Source organism: Porites lutea, chromosome 9, assembly GCF_958299795.1.
Source record: "Porites lutea chromosome 9, jaPorLute2.1, whole genome shotgun sequence".
Lineage (NCBI taxonomy): Eukaryota > Metazoa > Cnidaria > Anthozoa > Scleractinia > Poritidae > Porites > Porites lutea.
Window position 1 is genome coordinate 17,977,008 of NC_133209.1, and position 21,360 is coordinate 17,998,367.

The 21,360-nt window shown below is 37.9% G+C and overlaps 2 long non-coding RNA genes across 2 annotated transcripts; both read left to right on the forward strand.

The window, feature by feature from the left end:
• The first annotated feature begins 50 nt into the window (after positions 1–50).
• On the forward strand, positions 51–16,847 carry LOC140947672 (uncharacterized). Its single transcript, XR_012166996.1, has 3 exons — positions 51–215; positions 12,762–12,797; positions 16,787–16,847. It is a non-coding gene; the product is annotated as an uncharacterized lncRNA (long non-coding RNA).
• LOC140948712 (uncharacterized) lies at positions 6,219–9,499 on the forward strand. Its single transcript, XR_012167080.1, has 2 exons — positions 6,219–6,553; positions 7,733–9,499. It is a non-coding gene; the product is annotated as an uncharacterized lncRNA (long non-coding RNA).
• Positions 16,848–21,360: the final 4,513 nt, after the last annotated feature.

Sequence of the window (21,360 nt, forward strand, 5' to 3'; positions counted from 1 at the left end):
TGCATACCCTGTTAAGACGAAAGAACCTGAAAACTATGCCCTGTTGAGCGGCACGTCCCCGTTTTGGCCAAATAAGGGAGTGCTAGCTCATTTCTCGTAAACCTCCTGTTCCAGTCATGCTTATAATTTAAACCCTCGAGTGGAGCCATTTAAAGAGATTTCTTCAAAAAAGATGAAAGTGCTTCCAGGGCAACGGCTCATGTTTATTGTGATGGGTAGGTTCATTTGTCAATATATTCTTACAAGTACGTAGTCAGTACTTCCATATTATTTAGTATGCCTTGTTCCTGCGAGCAGAAGCCCTTGGATTCGACGTAGCATATATACGAATCTCATTTACAACAGACTTGAAGAAAATGCATCAGCAGTAATGTTAAATATGATAATAAATTTTTCTGCGAATTTCCTATTCCAAGGAGGAAATGTTAAGTTGAGGCTTATTGATTTTCTCTAAAATAAACAAAAATTGAAGCCGTTGGCTGATATGTTTACTGGCACGTCGATATGTCGCTGGTTGTTTGCTTGTAAACAAAATGTTACACTCGATTTGTTTCAACCAGTTAAGAGTAACGGACACTGGACGAAAAAACGGATTTACTAATGTTTGCGAAAGGTGCAAATATGTGGTAAATTTGGAGCTCCAAATTTGCATTACATTTGCGCTGTCGGCTAAAGTGTGGGCAAATACATGTATTTGCTAGATAGGTATTGATACGCAAAAGTCAAGTAAATGTAATGGTTTGATACAAATTTGATACATATTTGCAGCATGGGCAAATCTTCAACATTTCTACCAATTTACTCAAATTTACATCCTTTGCAAAAATGACAGTTTTCACTGTACTTCAAATGCAGGCAAAAATATTGCAAAACCCCTAATTTGCACTGGTGTTTGCTCTTGTTTTTCCAGGATACCAAAAGAACACTTTTGCATGTGGTTTACTCGTATTTACCTTAGGAGCAAAAACAATAAATTTCTACACATTTGGCTGTATCATAAATTTGAACATTTGTATTATAATTATCCATATTTGCAAGGGGAGCAAATATAGTGAACTGCATAAGATTTGCTGACAGTCAAAGGTGATGTGCATGTGACATTTCCTATATGTTTGATTCGTTTTGTGACTAAAGTAAAGTTCCAATCTCAACTGTAACATTACATTGTTACAATAAAATTTTGTACACGCTGCGAGACTCCGCCCAGAGGTCCAACCCCCTACATGCATCTTTCCTGTTAACTGTTTTATATGCACTGTCATATTTATATAAAGTAATCAGAAACCAGTTACTTTTTTTGACAATTTTACAGTCACAAATTTCTTCTGTTAGTCTTTTTTACAGAACGAATCAAATTTGGTCCAAAATAAAACGTTTTGTGGATTTCAAACTTAGGGTTGTGATTATTCACTTGTACACAATTTCCTCATGGTCATTTAACCAACAAACTTAATTCAAATTAAAACCAACAATTTAACTTTAACCGGTATTTGTTGTAGTTTTGACTGCCCACCTAGAGATGACCACATCTCGATGGTAGGCTTCCTAAAAATGACCACATTTTGAAAACCCAACAGCCAATACTACAACAAAATATGGTGAAACTGCTCACAATTTTATTTGAACATTAACTCAGCCAACAAATTTATGAAAGGCTAATTTTTTCTTACTCTGTTGTTTGCAACCCTGAGTTTGGGTTTCACTGATTTTTTTGTTGATTTTGACTTTTACAGTTCATTAAGTACTACCGATTCAATCCAAAAAAGTCATAGCATTTTTGCTGGCTAAAATTCACCTGAATCCTGGTTATTTGATCTTGGGATACAAGGAGCGGGGTTGTGGCTTCCCAAAAAAATTCTGATAAAGAGAGCGTCTTCATATACAGGAGCTACTGGTCAAATCCCACCCGACAAAGCACCCCCCCCCCCGCCCCCCTCCCCATAAAAAATGAACAGACCCCTATTGGGTTACAGGAGCTCTGAGTTGGCCTTGGATCATGAAAAGTTTAAAGCTATAAAGAAAAAACTAAGGCGGTGAAACAAATTAACATGCAGCATTTATCCTTCCAGGCTTGGCTGTTCAAAGCTGGGTTAAGATAACCCAAGGTTCGTACGAAATATGAACTCAGATATGAAAGTTTCAAAAACAAATTGATTTGAATTCCTTTTGTCTACAATTTGGTGACTGGATACGTAAAAAAGAAAAGAACAAATTATCTGACAAAATGCTTTTGATTAAAAGGAAAAAAAAAAAAACGCGGGTTAAAATCTAACCCTGGGTCAGTGCTAATCGGTCTTTGGAACAACTGGGCCCCGGTCTTTTTTAGGGTCCAATAATTCTAAATCACATAACCACTTTGAAGTGAGTCAATGATACACAACCTGGGAATGTGTTGCATTCCTCTTCCGTCATTTGATAATAATAAAGCCTAGGGTCGTACAACCGGCAAGGATGTCCGAGTACTAAAACTAGAAATTCAAAATCATACAGTAACTGTTCTATACCGTACAGATCGAGGGCCCACACTACCTCCCCTTTATTATACAAGTAAATACACTACAACAAATCTACTGGACAAAGGTCCAGTAGTCAGATCATTTACTGTATTTTTTGTACATCATACTAAAAAATCAAATTTGGTCCAAAATAAAAAGTTTTGTGGATTTCAAACTCAGGGTTGTGATTATTCACTTGGACACAATTTCCTCATGGTCATTTAACCAACAAACTTAATTCAAATTAAAACCAACAATTTAACTTTAACCGGTATTTGTTGTAGTTTTGACTGCCCACCTAGAGATGACCGCATCTCGATGGTAGGCTTCCTAAAAATGACCACATTTTGAAAACCCAACAGCCAATACTACAACAAAATATGGTGAAACTGCTCACAATTTTATTTGAACATTAACTCAGCCAACAAATTTATGAAAGGCTAATTTTTCTTACTCTGTTGTTTGCAACCCTGAGTTTGAGTTTCACTGATTTTAATGTTGATTTTGACTTTTACTGTTCATTAAGTACTACCCATTCAATCCAAAAAAGTCATAGCATTTTTGCTGACTAAAATTCTTCTGAATCCTGGTTATTTGATCTTGGGATACAAGGAGCGGGGTTGTGGCTTCCCCAAAAAAATTCTGATGAAGACAGGGTCTTCATATACAGGAGCTATCGGTCAAATCCCACCCGACAAAGCATCCCCCCGCCCCCCATAAAAAATGAACAGACCACTACTGGGTTACAGGAGCTCTGAGTTGGCCTTGGATCATGAAAAGTTTAAAGCTTTAAAGAAAAAACTAAGGCGGTGAAACAAATTAACATGCAGCATTTATCCTTCCAGGCTGGGTTGTTCAAAGCTGGGTTAAGATAACCCAAGGTTAGTACGAAATATGAATTCAGATATGAAAGTTTTAAAAACAAATTCATTTGAATAATTCCTTTTGCGTACAATTTGGTGATTTGATACTTAAAAAAGAAAAGAGAAAATTATCTGACAAAATGCTTTTGATTAAAAGAAAAAAGAAACGCGGGGTTAAAATCTAACCCTGGGTTAGTGCTAATCGGTCTTTGGAACAACTGGGCCCCGGTCTTTTTTTTGGTCTAATTCTAAATCACATAACCACTTCGAAGTGAGTCAATGGTACATAACCTGGGCATGTGTTGCATTCCTCTTCTGTCATTTGATAATAGTAAAGCCTAGGGTCGCACAATGGGCAGGGATCTCCAATTACTAAAACTAAAAATTCAAAATGACACAGTAACTGTTGTATATAGTTACAGAGGGCCCACACTACCTTCCCTTTACATAAAGTAAATACACCACAACAAATCTACTGGACAAAGGTCCAGTAGTCAGATCATTAATTTACTGTATTTTTTCTACATCATAATATTATTATTAAAAAGCTAACAATAACAAGGCCTCCCACAGTACCTTAAATTTGGTCCAAAAAAAAAAGTTCTGTGCATTTCAAAGTCAGGGTTGAGATTATTCACTTGTACACAATTTCCTCATGGCCATTTATTCAAGGAACTTCACATCAAAACTGACAATTTTGTTCTTACTGCTATCTTGATGGTGAGCCTCCTAAAAATAACCACATTTTGAAAGCCCAACAGCAAATACTACAACAAACGGTGAAATTGCTTTGTATTTCATATAATTTGTGAATAGAAACTCAGCACAGACATGAACGAATAATTTCTTTGCTGCTCTTCACAACCCTGATTTTGAGTTCAATATGATTTGTCTTTTTAAACTGCTCAAACAGACTGGCAAGATTTATATCAGCCTTCACTCAACAACATTAACATGGTGCATTTCTTCAAGTAAACCTAAACTTCTTAGACCAACGGGGTTTACACCTTTAATATTTTTATACCCTTTTCACTAAATGAGTCGAATTTTCATAGATTTATTTAGTATAGGAATTCACACAGTAAGATAACTTTTTAATTTTCCTTTTTAAATAGGAATATGATATTCTATAATTGCTTGACAGAAAAAAGGTTCCAGCTAAAAATTTGTTTTGAGCAGTGACAGAAGACATGAAACAGTAAATCTCAACTTTGGATCTGTCTGAAGGCATTTTCTTTGCCCTTCCACAAAATGACTTTCTACTTTCACTTTGCCACTAACTTTTGCCATGACTTATTAATGCCAAGTGAAAACATAATATCTAAGGCATATTTCTGAATCTATATGTCAGTGCTAGTGAGCAGTCATGGACTGCTGTTTTGAAGGGGCATCCGATAGCAAGATAGCCTTTCTAAAATCAATGAGCATTGGGTGGTACGTATTGTTTACCTCTGTAAGAATAATCTTGTCACTCTTCATATCTCTGTGGGGAAACCTCTACGAGTGCAAATGTTCTATAGCTTCACACAATTTCAGTACATTATGTTCCCCGCAGAACACTGTGAAAGGGTGGATTTACTTAGCAGGGCACGGCACAAAGTACAAGAAAAATAATATTCTAAAGATGCTAAAAACATAACACAAGGAAGTACACGTGAGGTTTCTTTTTTGTGACATTTACCCCAAACAGATGGGGTATTGATGGATGGGAGCATTCAGTATATAAGCTTCACTTCTGTTATCTTGTGAAGAGGAAAAATGATTACTGTAAATAAATTGACACCCACTGGAATACCCCTGTAGCATTTCTTCATGCACAGACCACAAACAGCTTCCCCATGTTGAACCTGTATTTCATTGACCTCTTTATCTTTTGGAGAGTTCAGGTGATGCACCTCAATTTCAAGAACATTGGAAATAACTCCTGTACCACTCAAGGAAAAATCTGAAACAAATGTACAAAAAAGTCACTAAACCCACTAAAAATAACTGGTAATTCTACCTTTATTGAAAATATTGTGAAATTAAATGAATTGTGTTATTTGTGTTGCCATTATCTTTAAGGACATTAAATATACATGTGGCACATTTTAGCATTTTTGACCTTTGGACTCAGCTTACATTGTACAGCTGTATCATCATAAATTATTGTAAACAAAACAACCTTGTATATGAAAACATGACAAAACAAAACAGAAAAAAATGACAGTAACGCATATAAAATAAAGGCTCCACCCTACCCCTGTCAAAATCAATGGTACATGTACGGGTATTACGCTCAATATGTCAATATAGCGCCAGAGGAAGTATAAATTACTCAAGCAATTAATATTGAGCTACTTCTGCCAAATACCAATAAATTAGCATTTTAACATTGCATAACTACATATTTTGCTGACTTAACACCACTTAAATTTTTCAACAAGGCTTTTTTCAGCTGGATCACCTATCGTACGCACGCGACACGCGTGGACATTCATGTATGGATGCAAATGTAGTTTATTCCCGGTTATAACATAGATGTGGCAGTAGAAGCACGATATACAAAGCAAAATACATCGACTTTACCTTTTAAATTTCGAATATCCTTGAGAAAAAATCCAGCAACATAGGCAATCTATTCCTCCCGCCAAATCGCCAAAAGACCGCGCGCCCGATTCCCCAAGCACTTGCGCCTCAATGGTGCTGGTCAGCGACAGTCTGCATAAGCGTTCGAGAACGAGGCACAACAATTGAAATCCAAATTTCGTCGACCGTTACTACGTTCCATTGCCATCGATTTGCCATCAGCTTTTACTTCATACGTTTAACGCCATATTTACCAAGAGTTTTCGAATTTTCCTTCTCTGTGGGGTTGACTGTCGAGTATGGAGGAATCGGCCAGTCTTATTTGTTCGAATTTATCGCACGAATGTGTCCTCGAAGAACTTATAAAATAATCGCTCGACCTCGAGGGAACTGCATACTTATAGACCGTTCGACGAAAAGGAAATTGCACTTATCCACCATGAAAGACATCTAGATAGCTCCATCGGCGACGATCAAGTAGTAACGAGTGGATCCAAGAAAAGCAGCCGTTAGTACTTAGTACATAGATGCTGTTAGCAGACATTGTAAAACTAAGAAGAGGCAGGAGAAATGCAAGGACAAACAAATGCTGAGGGAGCAACTAATCGGGAGTAAAAGAAATGCTCAGTAAGTATAAGAAAGCTCATTGTTACTGTTAAGCCATTAATGATGCTATTTGAGAATACCTACATTTGCATTCCCAATATTCAGTAATCAACAAGGACTCACCCCTGGCCTACTCCTGAAACTTTATTTGTCCTGTTGTTTTAAAAAATACTGTAATCTTTTATTTGGTTGTTCTCTTCAGATAAATGGTCTTGGAAATTTAATAAGAATTGAAGCAAGTGTTAATTCCCCGCTAAGGCCAAAAATAACCTTATCCTCTAGTGCCTACTTTCTCCAAAGGCTTTTCCAAAATTTAAAAGGGGAGTAAAGGCAGTGACTGCCATGGTGCTGAAAACATAGAGTAGCTAGAATTTAGATCATGGTACCCTGCTTTCACTGATTTTTTTTTTTTATGATCACCCCATGTAATAGCCTGAAATTCATCCGATAAGGGATTCTGGAATCCGGGAAATCTTTGCTTGTGGAATCCAGAATTTGGGCAATTTTTGTTGTGGAATCCTAAATTCTGAGCTTTGAAACCTGAAATACAGGTCAAACAATTGGAATCCAGAAACCAAGTAATCCACTGAAAAAGGTTCCGGAATCCGCAGCGTGGAATCCAGAATCTAAAACTATCTTGGATTCCCTCATATGAGGCAATTATAGTATAATTAAACTTTTGTTCCCAAGATACACTGTAAGTGATGGCAATATTGCAGAAGAAGCAGGTCCATGAAGTTTTAAGTAATATGTCAACAATGTTGTTATGGTAGTGGGACACTCACTATAAAATTAATACAATGATTTACCTGGAGTCAATTGTCTTGTTACAAAAGGGTTTCTCGCATTCATTTTTTCATTTTGTTTTTTGCTCAAAGAAGGTCTTAGTTTTAACAGGTACAGTGTAATCAGGATTATGATGACCGGTTGGGGTTAGATTTGAGACATGAAAGTTACATGCCAGCAATTTTTTTAAACTAGTTAATTTTGATATCAGTTAACTCAGGAAATAAGTAAGTTTAGTCACCTACTGTGACTGCAGCCAGTAATAATACAAGTAATATCTAATAGCAACCTTTATGCTATAAAAGGCTAGAACATTTAGACAGAAAAGGACAATAGTATTTTTCATGACAACCATCTACAGCTTTAATTTCAATATTAATGGTCTCAATTATGTATAATTTCTGTTTGTTGCAGAAAAAGCTAAAGAGATAACCCTTTTCCAGTCAACCTCTATTTCGAAGAAGGATTGTTGTAAGTTCAAAGCTTGTATAAATGTGGAGTACATGTCTTCAGAGCAAGGCAATACAACCAAGGAGATGACAAATCTGAGAAAAGTGCTTTGCAGGAGGCCTCTAGCATGGAGGAGTCAACAACTTAGCTTGTAAAAACCTCTTTGCCTAGCTGAACAGTAAAGTAAAATTGAAACAGTCACATGTAATCCGGTCATTACTCAATGACAATAGAAAGGAGGAATGGCTTTTCCTCAGAGCAGGAGGCACCAGATAATGCTCCTGAATTTGCTTTGTGATAAGGAAATATAAGTTAATCCAATGCTCTTTAAAAAATTCCAGATTATTTATGACTGGTCATACTTACAGGTACATGTACATGTAGCTCTGCAAATACAGTAATCCTTTAATCACTCTCTGTTTATGACACTGTTTTTTAGAAAAAGATAAATCTGTGTAAACAGTACAAATCCTGATGGTGTTGATTTGTCCTGAGAATTCTGGTGGCAGGTAGATCAAATTGGTTGATGTGATAAATTTTTCATTAGAATCCTTTGGCTATTGTTTGCAAGTAATGTACCAGTCAGCAGGTTAAAAAGGCCAATTAATGTACAAATGTTTCTTTTAAATCTATTTGCTTAACTGCAGGCATTTGAGTTCTACTGGCACCACTTCATAGTACATGTGTACTGATTACAGCAATTGCAACTGACCTGCTTGAACAAAAAACAACACAAATTTAGGCACATCCTGCTTTTTGTCATGATTTAGTATGGAATTTTGCAAAGGATTGCAACATGACTCAAGAAAAAGAGTAATGAGAGACAGCCGTGTAGTTATTTTGCAGGCTAGCCAGATCAACCTTTTGTACTACTTGTACGTGTATACTGAATTTAAAATAATTATTAGCTTCTTTCATTGGGACCAACTACAGTGACAATGGTAATGTTGACATGCTGTGGAATACTTACAGCTGGTCATTACTTTAACGACCCTCAATTTTCTTAGAACAGGGCAAGTACTAGAAGCTCCGGCTGGTACTTCCTCTAAGAGCATATCCAATACTATGCAGGAACCATTAGCAACAAAAATGAAGTTAAAGAAGTCTGATCTGAATTTGAATAGCTACATGCACCTAACCTATTTCTTAGTTTGCTAAGTGCTATAACCCAGTTGTTATACCAGCAAAAATTGGAAACTGGTAGCAAGAATTAGGCCTTTCATTCTCATAGAGCCTAAAGAAAAAAATGCCACCAGAATCAAATTTTGTTTAATCTGTAAATAGCAATAAATACAAAAATACTAATTATTTATTAAAATGGGTGTCTTGAGGGTTACATTGAGTTGGAACAGGATTTTGTCCTTAGATGCAAAAGTTTAAGTAAGAAATAGTCTTATCATAAGTAAATATTGGTCCAAGCTAAGGGTAAAAGGATTTTTAACCTGTTTCTGAGTTGCAAAAACCTAAACAACTGAAATAGGTTTGAGGCAACTCTGAAACACCTACAGCTGTATGTAGAATATCTTACACATTTAGATGAAGAACAATTTCCTTATAATATTAATAGTTAGTAATGATCTGATAGAGCATAGAGTGGAGACAAGTAAACATCAACGAACTGTAAAACTGGGAATATGAAGAGCTGTATGTACAGCTGTATACTGTAGTTTGTAAAGTCTGTAATAATGTGTAAGCCACTTTGGTTTATGGAATAAATCATTTGAACATTAATGGGAGGTCACTGCTAGAATTTCTTTCAGTAACTTTAAAGTTTGAAGCTATAAACTTCAAGATTAATTATGGCCACTTGTTAGGAACCTGAAGTGAGCCATGTTATAATTAAAAATCATTTAAAAATTTTATCGCATTTGCTACAACCCAAGCAAACTCGTTTAAACCTTCGAAGTTGCATTTGCTACTTGAGAAAACATGCTCAATTTTGTGGGTTTGATGACATTTGCCAACCAAATTAAAGTCAGAATTTGATTTCATTTGCTACCTGAGCGAAAAATTGTACAATAGTAACAGTTTGATCAGATTTGCTGCTTTAGCAACTTTGTTCAAAACTTGACTTTTGACCACATTTGCCGCTACAAGCAAAATTCTGTGTTTGTTCAAATTTGCACACCCTAGAAAATTTGTTCAAAGTTTAGGTTTGCTAACATTTGCTTCGTGAGCAAACATGTTTAATACAAAGAGTTTGGTTACATTTGCTATGCAAAGCAATCTGGTTTAATTATGAAAATTTGATCACCCATGATAACCCAAGCAAACATTGTTCAAATTAGATACTTCGCTCACATTTGCAAAGCCGCGTAAAAGTTCTGAAAATAACAGGTTTACATGCTTTTACATCTAAAGCAAAAGCTGTGCAAAACAGCAGATTTGCGCTATCATTTGCGGAATGTGCAAATATAGTTCAAAGAAACATATTTGCCTACACATTTGAACCATCTGCAAATGACCCTCAAATCCATGGCTGCCCATTATCTTTGCACCAAGATGTAAATGTTGTGCAAATGTGGCATTTACCGTCATTGCTACGGATAGCAAATCTAGTGCAATATCAGTCTTTGCTCTTGCGCAAAATTGTGCAAATGTGGTATTTGCTACACATTTGCTGTAATTGGGCTACCCTAGTAAATCCATTTTTTCGTCCAGTGGGAACTATTTTATCCAATGTCCTACAAAATGTCGCTAGCAGCTTTTAAACTTGGTAACCTTTCTGTCTCTATATTCGTTCTTCTGTGTAGTTCGTCTTTTGATTTGGTGGCCAACTTAGAAAACCTTATGGTTCACTTGGCCACCATACTCAAACTATAATATTAATTCTACAGAAACATTTTCCTGTAAACATCAATCTAAGAGACTGTAACCTAGCATTAATCAAAATATTGACAGAAATAATCGAAAATAAACTGAACTGAACTGAAGGGTAAGATTGAAGTGCCCTCGAAATAACTCTACAAAAGCGGAATTTATAGTTGTGTGGAATTCATACTATACGTCTTAAAGAAATTTAAACTACTTAAGTGCGACATTTTAAAAAGGTAAAATTTTCATATTAAACATATTCAAGCACTTACCTTAAATTCAATTTGTATATAAAATTAATGTGCCTTTAATTGGTTTGATTATTATATGTAAAACAATTAACATCTTTTGCACATGTATATATGGCTTCGTTGCCTCTAATTGATATTCACATTTTCGTTACGGAATAAACTTAAGGTGCTTCTCTAGTTTTGCACAGCACAATATAACAAAATGGCCTCCGTGAAAAAGCGCTTTTAGCTCGGCTGCTGAGATGAAGAATTTTGCCGTGAATTCGGAATTTATCTGAAAACGGCATATTGCACAGAGTCTAGTTTGCCAGAAATAAAAAAAAAGGTGAACGAAGAGATTTTCCGTGCTCAGGCCCCCAGGAGGCTCTAGGGACGAGAATGACCGTCCTCATCGAGGTCTTTGATAGTCGATGTTGTGTTGAACCGCTTTTAATGTCATTCAAGCTTCATCGTTATCACATTATGCCCTACTTTTAATTGCTTCATCTCGATCTAAATTCCATAAAATCTAGCTTCTTTTTTTTTTTCAATGCTTTTTTCCACGTACATGCCGTTTTGAAATTAGCTCCCTCCAGTCCTGGCTCAAAAATACGAATGAATGCAAGTGGCGTGCACTTTCTGCAGCTCTACCGCAAAAACAAAATACGGTGACCCTCATATTCTATTTCATGGTTTCAATAAAAAGCAATACTTCCTTTCCATGAGAAAAAAAAAATTGGCTAAAATCTCTGTTCAGTATTTTGGCAATTCCATGACCCGCGGAGAAGGAAGTTGTATCATACACTGTTAGGGCATGGACGACAGGGAGAAACTTCAGTTTAGATGGTACAAGGGCCTTTGCAAAGAGATAAGTGGGCAGGATGTTGTGGGGTTTTTTTTTGTCCCATAGGACGCCCAAAATTCCTTCAAGTCTAAATAAGCCTGTTACAGGCTTTATGACTGACTAGTGATTATTTTCTACTGCATCATGATCAGCTATATAAACTATCATTTTCATGTCAAGCATGTTTCTTTTCATCGTGTGATCCAGTTTCATCCTGTTGAACGCATTGCGACAAGATCTATCTCACATAGCAAACGACTTGCCAATGTCAAAGCAATTCCATTTCCCACGTCAAACATTTTTCAGTCAACTGCAAAATTTAATTCCCTCACCTCATAAAGTGACGTTAAGTCAGTCTTGGTCAAAAGCAAGTAAGGTATCCAGCGAGTCGTGTCGTCTCCAGTTAACAGGACACGAAGGTTTTTAAGTTGTTTCCATTTGGCAAATGACACACTTAACCAGTCAATAGCTTGAGGAAGCGACCTGTTTCTTGCGTTTTAGAACTACAACATGAACCTATTTCTTTCTTCCTCTTTTTATACGGACAGTTTTCTCTTTTATATGACTAGAATAGTTTAGCCGCACGGAGTCGCACGCACATTTGGAATGAGGTAGCGCAAACCCTTACCATCCGAAACAAGAGAAAAAAGAGAAAAAGCATGTGCAGATATCAGACGAATAAGAAAAAAACGCCAGTGGAACAAATAGCAACAACAAAAAAGGGGTGCATGGAACGACCTTTCCAATAAGTATTTCCGCTGCAAATCTTTATAGTCGTCTTCACTGGCTTCCGTGCAGAGCCAATGCCCTTGGGTTTACTCCTTTCCGAATGTTCTTTCTTAATATTTCATCAAGACTTGCAAGCCACGCAAAAGCTATCCCATGGTGATCAAGGGACCTATAAATTGGTTAATGCTATTTTCTTTTTTTCTTTTCATGTATCAGTAAAAAAGAGTTCGAAGCAATTAGCATGAAAAAAAAAATGAAATTAAGTAGGATTGTGCATTACTCTGCATTGGGGTAGAATTATTTTCAGGAAAACGGACTGCATCAACGGGAGTTACGCTTTTACGCTTGGCTAAATTTACGTTTATTTTTGTTTAAGGTTTTATTTTCACGAGACAACCAAATGTTGCTGGCGGTAAGTGATGTTTTTTGTACTAGCGCTCCTTCACCCTACAAAAACACTTAGCCACAATATGTTATTTGTTTTTTCTTTGTTTTTCTTTTCTCTCTTCCTTTTTGTTGCTTACTGCCTCTTAGAAGCGATAAGCCATAATGTTATGAGTGTAACAAATAGCCCACTGACGAACTCTACCGATTTCGATCCGATATTTCCCGATCTTACCCCCTTTTTGTTTCGGAACATCGTCGGTTGTTCAACGTTTGTCGAGGATAACTTCGAATCGTGAATTAGCACATAATCACACGAGAAATTTTCGATTTGCCATGTGCTCTCAATTTTGTCGCCGTCGCCAGTGGGAGGTGAGTTCTTCATTCATAATGAGTTTAAACTATTTAGGTGTGAGAATCAAGCACAGCTGTCTTCGCATTTCTGGAGAACTTGTTAACAGACTGAGAATTCAGTTTCCAATTTTCCAGAAAATGTTTGACTCCATCGAAGCGCGATCGAGTGTTCAGTGCAGCTAATGCATGGTTCAGTTCCCTCTGCTCCGGGGCAACCCCCGGGACAAGTCCAGCCCTTGGGACCCGGGGAGAGGGGGAATTGTTTGAAGCGGTCCTGTCCCGAGGGTAGGGGGGTGGGGCAAATAAAAAATATCTTCTCTTTGATTTTGGGCTTTGATTTTTCAAAGTACGTGTTACTTCTAGCGCGGTTTACATGATAGCTGCGGACATGGACTACGTATTTGTAAGGAAAAACGAAGGAATTTGTCGGAGAGTGGTTGGAGAGGAATTACTTATCAAAATTATAGTCTATTTAAAGGTATTTTTTAAAATTTAAAACGAATGTGCGTATGATGCGTACTCGAATGGATTTTATTTTCTGGAAAAGAAGGACAGAAATATTTCTTCAGCTTAGCTTTAAAGAAAACTTATATGAAAACAAATACAAGGCTTTTGATATATATAGAGAAACAGAGATGCTGTCAAGGAGGCGCTTTTTAAGAGTTTTTCTTCTTCGATTTCGTTTTCAATTTTATTGTTCATGTTTTAACTACATCATGACATCCATTATCCTTCTCTCAATAAACTCAGGAAAACGTTTATAAAAGTTTTGAAAACGTGTCGTTTCGCTTTTGTACGGATCAAAAAGATGTAGCAAAAAACGTGTATGAGGTCGATCAGGAGCTCGGGGGTGGGAAATTGTCTCTTTCTGCGTGCCCGGGTGAGGGGAAAAGACAGGGGTGTGCCCGGGGGGCATGGTTACTAGTAAAATTGAACCGTGCATAACGTCCTTGCCTTGTGGCGATCTTAAAACCTTATCAAGAGTCACGTCCTTCGGACAGCGAATAATCTCTTTCAAGGAGGAAGCCAAGATTGCCTTCGGGAAGCGAATAATCTAAGACAGAAGCGTAACAAAATGCTTAAAAAAAACCGCTCCTGTTTTATCTGTTTTTCATAGTATCGCTGCAAATCGTAAACTCTGGAAAACAAGATTCGTCTGCTGAGAAGATAGTATCTATAGCTACTATTTTAAGTCAACAACAAAGTCAAAAAAGTTATATAAGCCGTTGTTATTCCTTCAGCTTAGTGTTCTGCTCTGTTGAGCCACGTTTTTGTACGAGAACGTAGATTACAACCTCAGTTTGACCCTCGTTTACTATACCTTTTGTTATGTCTTCGTCTCTTGTTTCGTATCATATGAGTCATTGACACGAGTCACATGCTATTTGGCACGTTTGTTCTTCTTTCGTGACCTAGCATGTTATTTAGCTTGTTTGTTTACTTCTTACGTTACTTGGTAATTTACGCCATCCAGACATTTACTATTCTATCTCAGCAAAATAAGGGAGACATTGGAACCTTTAAATTACATAATATTTACAAACGATATACAATAACTGTTGTCAGTGATTTAAAAAAGTGATTTCGAAATAAACTCCGCCCTCGGATAAACCCCGCCCTTGATTAAAGGCCGCACTGGAAAAGCTAAAAGTTTAAAAAACGCCTCGAAGTTTAATCGTATAAATACGATAAGCCACATGCAGTCGTAGACTGCCTGTTTTTTCTTCCTAGTATGTCTGCGTAGCTTCTTAATAAAACCTTCAAAACATATTTTTCCAACAAAAATTGCTCTCTCAATTTATTCTTTTCTTATTATAGTTCTTCTTGAAACAGGCCTAGAAATAATCTCTGAAAACTGCAAACAATAACCTGGTAGATATTTTACTGATTTAGATTTTACAGGTTTACATAAATAAGTCTCTCGGTTGCTGAACGACCAATGAAAACATACTCTTGACCGTACTGACGGGGGCAACCTCATAACAATAAATCTACTCCTTCAGGTATTTAGACCATTCACACAAACCAAATGTGAGAGTAAACACGCTTGATGTGAGTTTCCCACTCTAAAAATTCAGAATTGAGCTCGTGATCAAATAAGATATCAGCGGAAAACTTCAAAATATACGTGAATTCAATGGGTAAAAATGTGCCCGCGATAGAGTCAGGAGATGATGGTCAGCGGATGCCTAGTTTGACAGCTGTCAATTGGCCTTCATAAGGATGGCGAATATTTGAATAAACGGACTGCCGGCGAATCTGACAGCTTGGAAGGGAAGTGTTGGCGAAATGACGGGTCGTGTACATACCTAAACTCACGTTAGTTTTGTGACAGTGGTCTGCAGATCTTCCATTTTGACAGCTGTCAATTGACCCTGGTCTGGCGTGCACATATAACTTTAAACTACTGACCGCCGATTGACAAAAGTCCTTGGGCCAGTATCGCAATATTAATATTTTTCTGTAATTTCTGGATTTCCTCATAAAAAAGTGCATCCTTTACGAAAGTTTCTTGCAGTTCTCTCTCCCCTACCCTTTACAGACTTGAAACTCGGAAAAAAATTCGGATACGCGCGTCCAACGTTATTTTTTGGGTGAGGGGAGGGGTTGGGCATGTGTGAATTGAAAAGCGCGCCAGAAATGCAAAAGTGTCCCAAGACTTTTGCCTTCCATGATTGTAGCTTTCGAAATTTCGCCAACTATAGATGTGGGTCTCAAAGCCGTGTGTAACTGCCACCGTCCAACGACCTATTTGTCCGTCAACCATCAAAAGGCAATTAGATGTTAACCGTAAAAAAGATTTAAACGTCCTTCAAATCTCATTATTTTAGCATCTCCTCAGGAACCTCTGCCTCTGGAAGAATAATATTGATCTAAGTTATAATTTACTACATTTGATAACTTGTTTCTGGCCAAACCATTCCCTAAAATGTCAAGTTGAGATCATGTTGAGAGACTTCGAAGACATGGAGATCTTTTATCGTAATACACAAGAGGAATCGAGCGGTATGAACTTCTTATAATATTGAGCATAACAGTTGTGCAGACGTCTCCATTGTGAGAGGTGAAGTCCTCACTGTATGATCTGTAATTGCTCTAGATGGTAGTTACCCTTAATCGTGTCCAAATAGTTTTAACAAAATTATTTTATAATAATTTTGTATTAACATAGGTTCTATTGAACGCTGAAAAATTTTTACTTCATTTCATGAGTGAAAGGCCTCTGAAACAGTGTAGTCAATATTGAAAATACTAAGGTTGATTAAGAAACATTTTCTCTTGAGAACCGTCAACCGTCAAACCTACCCTCCCCCCCACCCTTTGAAACAGATCCTCATAGATACAGAGTGTTAGTGGGGAAGGAACGCGTTTTTGTCGAAACCCTAAGAGCGTTTGCGTTAAAGGCTAATAGATATGCCGAAATTTCCCCTTTCTTTCCCGTCAGAAAAGAAAGTTCGCAAATTGTTTTCCAGATTCTCGAATTTTTACCGAATTTTGGCGAAGTTCGCCCTCATTTCTTTTGCACATTACTGCATATAATACATGTAGACTCGTTATGACCAAACGAACGTCGATTTCCTTGCAGCAGTTTTTGAGCATGGTTATATTAGGAATCAAATCGTGATCTCATCGATGAATATTATTTTTGCATGTCTTTTTTAGGTTTTCAGCAGCCAATCAATTCAACGTATCACGGAATATGTAACAAAGAATTATGTAAGTTATTATGCTCTAATTTTCACGTGAATAATTACTTAAGAGAAATTTAAAGCATAGAATGAAAAGATACATCAAACGAGAAACATGAGACTTGCAGAATGTAACAATGCAACGCCATCTTTATTTCACTCCAATCACAGCGATTTACAGAATTCATCAAGCAAAAAAAAGAACCAACAAACACGAAAAACGAGTTCAACAGCCCCGTGGTCCCTATAAGGACTTGCGGTCAGCCAACGGAGCGTCTTTTCGTTGCGATAGCCAACCTCAAAGACAGCAGAGGAGAAAAAGCCAAAGCAAAGAAAATATTAAAAAGAGGGGTAACGGGCGTGGGTGGGATTACATTGTTACATTCCGTGTCATTTTCTCGTATAATGTATCTTATACTTCAAGGTCCCTTGTATAATCAGTTAGAAGTGTGTCAAATACTGCTGGGCAAATTTTCCAATCTAAGGAGTCCAGGTGAAACCTGGATTCCCTGTCTGCTGTCACATTCAAGATGCCCGGAATGTGTGTGGCAGACACCCTAATATGCCTCTGTAGACAGCATTGCCAAAGGTCGCGAGACAGAGAGGCCAGGACACGAGATTTGGTCCCCCCCATCTTGTTGATAAACACAAGAACGCACTTACAGCGGCATTTCAGTCTCGCCTGCTTAGAGATTAGATCGAGAAATGAGGAGGCGATTAATTCTACAAGAAACGTTATTTACTCGTTAAAGGTTTCTTACTTTTTACCTTATCGACGTCGATACTTTTTATTTGTTTCTGAATTGATCTAGTACGCGTGTTAGGGACGACCAGAAATACCTCTGTGGTAGCAGGCTATACGCGTGTATAAATACACGAAAATTCAAGGGCCTCGATTCCAGAGAATATACATCATTGCCAGATATCAAAAAAGTGATCTACATTGTACTTCATTTCAATCATCGCCGGAAAAAAATCGCATGCTCCTCACAAGACCCATTGGCATACAGTGAAAGTTTACAACACCCGACCATCCTTATTTTTTTTCCGACCACTCAGTAGTGTTAAATTGTTCCAAAGTAATCAACGCTTTCAAGCGATAGAAGTCGTGGACCGACACGTTTCGGAAAAGCTTTGAATTTAATCTTTCCTAAGCTTTCTTCGCAAACCATGTGTGGCTTCCATCACGCAACGATGCTTGGTCCCAGTTTCCACGGTCTCCGCAAGGAACGCCTGACACAATGACCTCCCTTTTGTGTCCTAAATACGACCAAAAATTCCGATGGGGGGTGGGTACTTCCAGAAAAATTGGGTGGGGGTGTGCAGGACGCTTCCTGAAACACTTACCCTATTTCAGACTAAAATCTGTGATTTTCCCTACCCTATTTCAAACCTGATCAGAAATTTGGTACCCTATTTCAGACCTGAAGCCCTGGAGCCCTGCTCGTGACCGGAGCGCGTGACAAGCTGTTACGGCACGTACACGGTAGTTGACGTAAACATTAAAAGAAATATGGTCTTATCGCCAAATGATGAAGAAGTAGCTAATTCCAATTAAGACTAGAGTGCACAAACAATACCCTATTTCAGACCAGAATGGTCGAAATTGATACCCTATTTCAGACAAAAATGGCTAAAAAAAACATACCTTCTGGCGCGGCACATACCTATATAGCCTATATAAGGGTCTAACCTCCCGGGGCGAAAAACGCGTTGCAGATTATGAGTCTGAAAATGAAAAATAAATGAAAATGAAGTCTCCTTGGAGGTCTTTTAACATACGAATTCCCTCTTTTTTGAAATATTGGACATCCACAAAGGAGTTTAGATTCGTTAGCTTTGTAACAGGACTGTTGCCGCCGTCTTTCCCGTCGACCAGTAGTATACTGCTGACTGCTGACAACTTTGTTGACTTTTGATAGGACTGCCACTCTGCGTTTCTGTAAAATTGTGGCTGAAACATGTTCTGTTAAATAAAGCGATCTCTGGATAATAGCCATGAGGCCAGTCACTCCTCTTTGGAGAGCTGGATTATAAAAGTCCACGTTAGGTCTTGGTATTCTATAAGAATCAGACGGTTGTCAAATTTAGATAATGGCTTCCTTGCTGTGCCGAAGAAGGTTAAAAGATTTTCCGACTCCCAAGCGTGCGCTCCTATAGCGTCTTGTTTTTCTTGTTGAATTCTGTAAATCGCTGTGATTGTAGCGAGATAAAGATGGTATTGCATTGTCAGACATGGAGTCGAATGCTCTGAAGTATAATTCTGAAGCACTGAATGCTGGGGAGTTTCAAAGCAGGGGCTTTCATAGAAATCTAAAAGATCCCTCTCAGTAGGTCACTATTATATCTCACAGACCTGTGACCAGGAGCGATTTGAAGCAGGATCAGAAAGGTCGTTTTTTCGTGGGAGTGTCTCAACATCTTTGCAACTGGTTGTCTGAGTCCTTCATACCCCTATAGCCGTGGTGCACGATTATTAAACGGGGTAAAAAGTGGTGCACTCGTAGCCCCTAAGGAGGTGGTTATAAAGAACAGTATTTCATTTTCCTAGGTTTGCGTGTTTAAAAATGGCGAGACAAAAACGGCAGTTTTTGGCCCTTTTGTTTATCTGGTAATATGCAAGAAATTGGGCTTTTAAAGAAAGTACGTGGCACAAGATGCCACACCATCTTAATTAAGCTGCAACGAAAGGGGTTTTTGGTCCTAAAACGATACAAAGATGCGAAAAATAATATATTTTCCTCGAACTCGGTTAAAAGATGTTTATTTATGAAAGGAAAGTGACGTAAGATGCCCCGCTAGATCAAGGAGATAGCTTTTTGTTGTTGTTTCTGATAAGTACGTGGACGTGGTTCCTCTTTTATGGCCTGCCATTTACAGGAGAGAAAAGTTACGCTAAAAAGCAGCTGTTGTGATTTTACTTAACACAAGTTTGGATTTGTGTTTACTCTTTGGTCGTCTTACAACTTTATTTCGATTTTGAAGCCCGAGTGTGGGGCTAGGCATCAGATAACATAAAAATTCACGCGCGTATTGCAGTAACATAGTCGCGAGAGCTCGCATATAACGTGGCTTTGTAGTTCTGTATTTGGTGACTAAATTTTTTTTTTTTTGCAAAAAGGAAGACACTGTGCCCAAAAAAAGCAATTTTCCAGCACAGCAATGTCAGGAATTTACGTGCTTCAACGGTCTACACGGTCTACACGGTCTACCATCATGTGAGATAAATATGATATATTATATTTTTTTTGTTCATTACTGAAGGTGCACATTTACAAGGATAATCCTTTTATGGTGACACACCATGACACGACAAGCATCTATTTTCTTTCAAGAGTCATCAAAATTAAAAATATCCTTCCTTTGGCATAAAGTTTCCTTATTCTCTTTGTTTCAAACCAAAGCATGGCTGTGTTATTATTCGTCGACAAGGATCGTACCGGACGCAGTGTACTTGTTACGTGTGTGATGTAACTGTTGCAGAATGGTAGACCGTGGATTGATGCATGGTAGACGGTCCGAAAATAGAAATTAACATAGCACACAACGTTTTCTGCTCTCTAGCTCTAACGGACTTAATAACCATCTTATTTTCACCGTAGTAGATCAAAAAAAAATGAACGGTTTCAAATGCTTTAACAGCGATGTTGAAAAATTAGTCACGCGGTATACCGATTACATAACGCCATTGCATATAATGTTTGTAAAGATAGCCTACCTGATCTAGATAAATACTCAGCTGAGTATGTACAACTCTTTCCATAACTTTGCTCAATCAACGCAGGCAGTACAGAGATAGGGCGATAGCTCTCAACTAGCAGCGTATCATCGGTCTTATGTAAGGGGGTAACGCGCGCCACTTTCCACAATGCTGGGACTGTTCCAGAAACCAGAGACTTAATTGACGGAGTTAGCTCCTTGGTAGTATCTCTCAGCAGTCTCGCAGGTATTTTATCAAGGCCAGCCGCCTTATTTATTTTCAAGGAACGCAGAATCTCCTCCACAGTCTTAGTATCCAGCCTGTTGCAAGTCCCAGGGTTCTCTGTCATCACACTTCCTCTCGAGCTCGTACTTCTTCCAAGCATCTGTATCCACAGGAGGTAGATGCCCTGCTATTTTAGTGCCAATAGTTCCAAAAAACCTATTGAACTTCGTCGCAGCTTCCTTTGGTTCTAATAGTAGATGTTTGCCGTCTTGTACATGTAAAGGCGAACCACAATCTTTCTTAGAACCAACAACGTAATTTAATGAGCGCAGGTGCTCCTTTAGATCTGCAGCAGACTCGATCAAGTTCGTAGAGTGCAAAGCCTCAGCCGATTTTAACTTTTTGTTTGTTAGGTTTTTGAGACTTCGATATTTATCCCATTGTTCCTTCACGCCAGATTTTTTTGCAACCTTTTTAGAATAATCTCTTTCAGCCATTAGCTTTCTTAGGTCATTTGAAATCCACGGCTAGGAAGAACGTTTCATTCTAATTTTCTTTAAAGGTGCATGCCCGTTTGCAACATCAACAAAAAGATCGTTCCAGATGCCCGCAGCATTATTGAT